This window comes from Anopheles coluzzii, chromosome 2 (assembly GCF_943734685.1).
Source record: "Anopheles coluzzii chromosome 2, AcolN3, whole genome shotgun sequence".
In the NCBI taxonomy this organism is placed as follows: domain Eukaryota; kingdom Metazoa; phylum Arthropoda; class Insecta; order Diptera; family Culicidae; genus Anopheles; species Anopheles coluzzii.
This window is the reverse complement of record NC_064670.1, coordinates 102,892,596-102,900,552: the sequence shown is the minus strand read 5'-3', so window position 1 is coordinate 102,900,552 and position 7,957 is coordinate 102,892,596.

Below are 7,957 nucleotides of genomic sequence, written 5' to 3'. Positions count from 1 at the left end.
TGTGTGTGTGTGTGTGTGTGTGTGTGTCTGTGTGTGTGTGTGTGTGTGTGTGTGTCTGTGTCTGTGTGCTATGGCGGTGCCTGTGCTCTCGAAAAACCGATTATCTCATTTGCTGCCGGCAAAAGAACAAAACCCACCCTGCGAGGAACAGCAAGATAAACAAACGGTAGGAAGAGAGGAAGGAAGAAGTTCCTCTGTTCCGGTGCCGAGCCGCGTGCGTGTTGCGGAAGTAAGGCGGAAGTAAAAGTCGGAACTATCATTAACGTTTCGGGCAGCGGGGAGGATGAGCAATGGGGCTCAAAAAGGAAGCTGCGGCCACCTTACGCTCTTCCCGCCCGCTCTCCCGGTGGAAGAGCCAAAATAAGAACCAACGCACACCCCGACCCCCTTCCGCAACGCTACTTCGCCCGCCGAATACTTCGCTCGTGGAAATAGAAAGAACAAACGAACACCAACAACTGGAGGAATGGCCCGAAGGGGGTGGGGGAGAGGTTTGCCAGGGAGAGCGAGAACGCGGACCACAAATAACAACACTTCTTCTCCAGTAAGGTATTTATCTTCGTAAGCATCGGCCTTCCCTTCCCGCTCCCTGCCCGCTTTCATCTGTCGCGCCCTCCACAACTCCACTACTCTGCCATCTAGGGCACTCTGCCGCCGTCAAGCGAACCGGAACACAAAAGAAACCGGATTGATCAAGGGAAAAGGCCGCTGAAGTGCGCCCGGATTTATTTACAATCGAGATCAAAGGAAAATGCCGACCGTCGCCAGGCCGCCGGTCGCCCGAGCGGCCGATGACAACCCCTCGGGGGCGCGCTGGTAAATTCTCGGGTCTCGGCGGCGGCACACACACAGAAGAGAGAGAGTGTGAGAGCCCGAGAGAATAGGTGAGAGGGCCGCTTCGGCCCGAGGGAGAGAAAGAGGGATTGTTGTACTAGGAGATAATTTTACGCTCTCTTTCTCATTTCTCGTTCTCTTTCTTTATTACTCTCTCGATCTCATTTTGTCTCTCATTTTGGACGTGTTTTTCCAAGCTCAGCTAGAATGTATGGAATTTCCACCAGATCTTCCCTGGCTCAGGTGTACTGGGAAGGATCTTGGGGAAATTCTGGATTCTTTCCATACAGTTTTTGGAGCCGATGTGTTGGAGTAAACTGAGCATTGTACCATACACCTGTAGCTTTGTTTGTTGGTTAAATAGTAGCCCTTGTTATGGTAGACTCATCAAGAAATCACATAGATCTGCAAGGTTTATTATCAGCTAGTTCAAGTATGCAATGAAATATTGACGGCAGTTGTTACCACTTTCTTGTTGGATTATAGTCTTGAAGTCTTAAAATAAATCAATTCAAACTAACATTTAATTCAACAAACTATCTCCATTTAGAAGTGTATTCTTCAAGATTCAATAACTAGTAAGATAAGGTCCAATTTTGATGCTCAAAGTTTATCCCACTTATGAAGAAGAAATTAAGAAATCCACATACAGTAATGACCAATAAGCAAATTAAACTTAACATGTTGGTAAGAATTCAAAATTGAAATGATGTCCTCTGTATGTCTTGGAGTCTAAAGAAAGAACGAGGATGCTAGTGCCTCACAATGACTGAAACTAGATCAAATCGAGACTCTGATCTTGTGGATCAACCGAACCAACAAAATATAAAATCCCACCAGCTTCTTCAACTAGACGTCTACTTCGTAATGTCTAAGACATGATCTTAATCGTTGGGGATGTTGCGATGATAATGTAGAGAAATCATTAGAAATTAAAGGAACTAGACTGCATAACAATTGTTCATTTTAACATATTGAAAGGCCTCTAGCAGTCCTAGCAACATTGGAAAAACTTCTCTCGGTACATCTACTTTAATAGCTGTTAAATACAAATATTTATTATTAAACGCTACTCTTCTGAGCAATCTTCCATTCCAATCTTTCTTTGCTATAGGACCTAACAGAACAAATATCTCGTTTCTACTCCCCAAAATAATCTTTCTTATCAGACCTTCCCCGTTGAGTGGATGCTGCGGGGCGATCACTTCTAAGCAGCCACACCGTACGCCCTAAACACGGTACGATGCTAGTGTAATTGGTTGTTTGAACAGTTTCTCAACAATCGCAACCGAACCGCAGATACGGAGCAAACGGAGCAAAAATATTGTCCCGCCACTACTACCCTGCGGGGCGATCGCCTTCTTGCCCGCGCACACGAATCACCTCACGACCGCCAACACCGCCCGGCCGGGATGATGATCGGCAGCATTTTCGAGGGCGAGGGCACACAGCCCCAACACACAACACAAAAAAAAACATCACAGAAAAGATACCGACCGGCCGATTACAGGCGAGCAGATGCCTTACAAAAAGGGAGAAGATAACAAGCATAAATAGATTATGTTCTCTTGCTGCTCCCACTTCCCCCTTTCCGCCATCTCGTGCTTCGTGCCCCAAAGCATTGGTGTCTGCCCTGTCCCGTGCCCCTGTTCCCGCTTTGTAGCCCACTTGGTCGCAAAGCCTGATCGACGGACCAAATCTCCCCCTTTGCGGGAGCCCTTTGCGTATGCGTTCCACTCAGCTGACATCCCCACCATCACTGTAGTCTCATCCCTTACCCCCATCTAAAATGCCTGTGTGTGTGAGTGTATGCAGCAGCGCAAAGGGTTTAGGATCGTAGCCTACGTGTGGAAGCGGCAAAGAAAAGCTCTCGAGAACGAACGATCGCGGCGCGGCGTTTTGTGCTTGTAAGGGTCTCGAGAGCAGCGGCTTAGAAATGAAGGCTCTCGCTGGTTTTGGCGGTGTGCTAAGATCGAGCACCGACGCGGTGCTTAGATCGAGCTGGGCTAGCGATTTGGCGGGTCTGTTTTTCGTTTGTTTGGTCGTTGGCGGGGCTTTGCTGTTTTGGCATAGGGCAAAAAGGGTTTTTGGGCTGGCGTTGTCGAGCCAAACAGTCAGGGGTTTCCCGCCTGACAGATGCTCGAAACCGATCGATTATGAAACCGCAGGACTCCAGAGATGTTGTGGAGAAAGGAAGGAGCGAAAAGGAGAGATAGATACAACGAGAGAGAGAGAGAGAGAGAGAGAGAGAGAGAGAGAAGGAGAGAGAGGGATATCGCCTCCCCGAAACTCGCGGTCGGTAAACGATCAAAGGGTTAACTCCTTGTTGTTTTGTGGAAATTTATTAGTGAGCGTGTGAGCGTTTGTTTGAGTGTGTGTTTGAGCTTGGTTTTGATCCGCCGATCGTAAGCAGCAGTTTAAATCGCCCGAGGAGCTACAGCAGCTTGTGTATTTAATGTTACTTTTACGTGCTTGTTGTGCGGCAAGAAACGCGATAAAGTTTTGCTAAAAAGGGATATTGATTACATCGAGAAGCAAGAAAGTGAATGGAAATAAATAACGCAAGGATATTGCCTGCCCGTTCCTTAAACAAACCGTCTTACCAGCGTTCCCATCCCCATCCCAGAAAACCTCGCGCCGGAAATGTTTGTTACGACTAAGCCAATAAAGAATCTACCAACCAGCCAGAGGTGGGGCAGCCAGGCAGCAGGGCAGGCAGGCAAATTGAAAGCGAAAAGAGCAAACAAAATCAATAATCCTTGCCGCTTGCTCAGCCTCGTCGGCATTCGTCGGCTTGATCGTTGTGATACAAAACGGGGCAAGGAAAACAAACATTCCTGAACCTCCGTGCGCTGCTCTAGAGATGCTCAATCACCTCAAAAAATCACCTGCAGGGTGGCTTAACCGGGTGTGGGGGCTGCAATATTCCTCCCCTGGTACTCGGAACCCGTCCACTTTCCAAAGATCCGGAGATCCTTTCCACGAAATGCGGTGCGGAATGTACAGGCCCGATTTCCCCCGTCCTGTAGGTCGTCGCCTTAACAGGGCAGGTGTGGCGGCCGCCGCCGGTAATGCCGAAGCCCCTGTTGCGGACGGCACGACGGGACGCCCGAGCGTGGGATATGCGATGACGATGCGGTAACGGCGGCGGTACAACACGGTTGAAGTCACCGAAAAAACAAACACGACAGACGACGCGAGATGATCGGCTTCTTGTGTGTGTGTGTGTGTGTGTGTGTGTGCATGGCTTCGGGCCGCCCTTAAGAGCCCCCGCGTCGGTTCTAAGCAAGGTCCGTGAGTCGGACACCTCCCGCTGCGTTTTCTCAAGAACACGGTGTCCGGCTAGCCGTACGCGCAAGCTCCGCGACGGTCCCGGGACCCGCAAAAGGGGTGATTTATCTTGATGTCAAAATATTTAACGAACCATGTTCGGTTTGCTTCATAACAACAGACACCTTCCGCTAACGATCTTGATCTATGGCTGGTATCGATGCCGGTGGTACGAGTATTGTGTGTGTGTGTGCGTTTGCGGGTGAGCTCGCGCGAACCTTTTGTGTGGCTTACTTTTCACTTGGATTGTAGAGTATCGTTTCAGGATACCGCACTGAAATGTCGCTGTCGGGGCATTTCGGGGACCTCCGGGGGTTCTTGGGTTGCCTATTGAACGTCTTCATTTCCTGAGCAGGCGTCCAATAGGGATGTGTGTAGCGAGGAATGTGGCACTTTTGGGTTGGATTTGTTTCCTCGAAAAATTGGACCGGTGTTACTTTGTATGATGCTTCTTGGTAGGTTGGACCATTAGAGAGACATTCTACGTCCAGTGAGTTGTCAAGCAATATTGAATTGTTGTTAAGGCTTCTAATAGCCTTTGATCGATGGTGCAGCCTCGATCGACCTCACGGCAATACAAGGATCTACTTCCCAGGATACGAGAAGATGTAGTTATGAAAATTAATTCTGGGCTTTTTACTTAGTTTAGGCATGCTGATATACTATTCAACTTTTTTGCAGCAAAATTCTAACATGTTCAAATACTTTTGACGTTTTGACAACTAGCTCGATGTCTCATAATTCTAAAAAGTTTGCAAAATTTCTTGACTAATGTGAGACACTCTGTGTTGGACAAGCACGGCGAATCTCAGCTCACTTATAGAAATCACATCTGATCTTCTTCTGATCCTGGATATGATAGCGAATTAATAGTAGTCTAGGATCCGATGCCGGTGTTAACATCGGTCCTGGAAGTTGACCATAATGATGGCTGGAATTAAGCCCTGGCTCAGGAACTGGCACTACAGTTGCTCTATCTTTGAAACTGAACCTAAATCATCCAGGCACTGAAACTGAGATGAAATCTATGCCAATCCTGGAACTGAAACCAAGCATTAAATGATCTTGGAACCGCGTTCAAAACCTAGTTCTGCACCTGATTCCTTTGCTTACAGCAGTAGTGCTTCCTTACATTAAAGAAGAGTTTGTCAAAACCCACATTTAATTTCCCCATACTATTCTTCCTTCCTTCTCTACAAAACGTTCATCTAAATGCTAAATGCTATGCGCTAGCTGAACACGGTCACAAAAACGCTCCCGATGGCCTTCGCATACATTGTTGTTATTAGATGCTTGTTAGCTTACACCATGCCCCAAGGCTAGAGCGAATCTTGACGTTTTTTTTTTGTAATGGATCCAACCCTTGAGGCCGATCCAAACCGATCTGCTTTTCACAAAGCCGCACCGCTCATATCAGTTTTCAGCTAAAGACCGTCGTCAACGTTAGCCTCAGACTTAGCAAGCATGGATGAAGCGGTTGGTTTATTGCTTTAGTTTGAAAATTAATTAGCTTCTTCTATTAAATTTTAATGTAACATATTTTTAAGATGAGCTTCACCCGCTTATCCCCATTTCATTTGGATGCTTTATCAAACACTCGCGAGGGGAGAAGCAAAATACGCGAAAGGTTACCGCGAAAGGTTGCGTGTTTTGTGCCGCGGCAGAAAAAGCACGACCAAAACGCCAGCCACTGCCACTGCCGTGACAGTGAACATATATTTCTTTGCCCCTTGTTTTGCCACAAACCAGCCTCAAACATACAATGTTGCAAAGGAAGCGGTGGAGATTTGGATGCGGAATAAAAACCCACCAACAACCTGAAACCCTAAATAAAGCCCCGAAAACCCCAAACCCCCGCCTTTCTTTCGCCGTGGGTGTCTTTGAAGATGCCCGCCAGTGCCGCGAGCCTGCGGTAAGCCTTTTGTTGTTTACATTTACTGCTGGCATCTGCGGACGAGCTACGACCTAGCCACATCCTTGGAGAGCGTGCTGTTGTCCTTTCTGTAGCGCTCTAACCCACCGACAGGTTGAACTTTCATTCAGTCTGCACGCTACCCTAACACACGTGTGCAGAGTGTAGTAAAATTGCACTCCTTTCACGACACATCGAACCATTTCTTCGCATCCGCTTACCGCGTATTGAGTTACACACAGACAAAACGGAGAAAAAAACGAAAGACCTCGGTTGCGCCCACATTTCTCTTCTTTCCCCCTTTCACGGATCGGAAAAAGGGCGCATCTTTGGCGTGACGCGCACTGTCTCCTGTCGACAGCCCGGCACGGCACGGCACGAAACGAGCCACAAAAGCGAAAGGGGGAACGAGAAGCGACGGAGGGCGGTAGCCGAGAGGCAAGGGTAGACAAGAGATGGTAGGTGAAAACAGGGGAAGCAACGGCAACCGTGCGGCAAACCCGTATAATGAATCATATCATCGGCGGAGATGAGCCGTAGCGAACGGGTCCAGGGGGTAAAATGTCTCTCTTTCTCTCTACGCAACATTTTCCGTCCCTTTGATGTTGTGCCGCCTGTGACAGATTGCGTATTTTAGATTTTCCCTTTTCTCAGCCGCCTGGTGCGTCCCCAGCCCCGGTGAAGGCACGTCCTTTGCGCCGTTTTGGCGTCGTTTGGCTTTGCTACACGAATGCCGCTCTGGTGGGTTTTGAAGCGCTCAGGGTCGATGTTTAGAAAAACGAAACAAAATGAACACACACACACAGAGAAAAAAGAAAACAATATTCGGGCAAAGTGCGTGCGGTTTGGCTTGATACCTTTTGAGTGTTAGGGGAAAATCCCTGTGTAAGTGCGTATGAAGGGGTTCGTCGCCTGTTTTGGGCGCTGGAAGTCTTTTGTTTTGCGTACGCCTGTGCGATTGCGTTTGTTACCCTTTATCGCTTAAAACATCCATACAAACAAAAACTTCTTCTAACTCCGTCTCTAACGCATAAGCTACGCCAACATATTGCGCCGGAATGTTTGCGCATACGCTTTCGCGCGGAAAACCATTCGCGCGGCGTGTTCGTATCGCATCGCGCGGTACCATCGCCGGACAACTGTATCAAATTTCAATTGTTTTATTGCCAATAAGCCAAAACGGGGCAAATTACGAGATTTCGTATGAGATTTCTCTCCCCAAACCTTCCTTCCCCTTTGAATTCCCCGCAGCTGCCGCAACGGAACGGGATCTTGTGCCTAAGCATCCACTCCAGCTATGCCGCCAATGCCGAAAATGCCGCGCACGCACCGCGTGTGTTTTTATTCCGCCGCTCCGCTCCTCCACACACAAACCTACCCCCCCATTTTGGGGTGGCAAATGAACCAAGCACCGGGGGAGGGGAAGCAGGCGGCAAAGAGCCAGATTTATGGCCCTAATCAAGACACCTATGGTGCGCTGTTTGATGAGACTCTCGCATTCTTTTACGTTTTTATTCCAAAAGCCTCGGCCGCCCGGTATGTGTGTTGCCCGTTTCTGCGAGTGGGGTGGGTTTTTTCCTCCAAAAACCAAAAAAAAGCTCCATGCTTTTGAACCGCGGAATTCCAGTTTGATCGGTTAAAATTGTGTGTTAAAGGTTTTCGGTCCGTGTGTGCTTTTCTTTTCGCTGCTTTTTTAATTTGTGCGGGACCAATCGGCGGCGGTGTTGGGAAAATCGAGATGCGAATGCCGAGATATGATGGATAGATATCAGCGGCCAACGCGGCGCACACTTACACCGTTGGTCACCAAACACGGTGCGTGACTGGTTGAAGCCGGTCAGCCCGATCGGCCGAAAACATCGCTTCTCACGCGCCTCAATC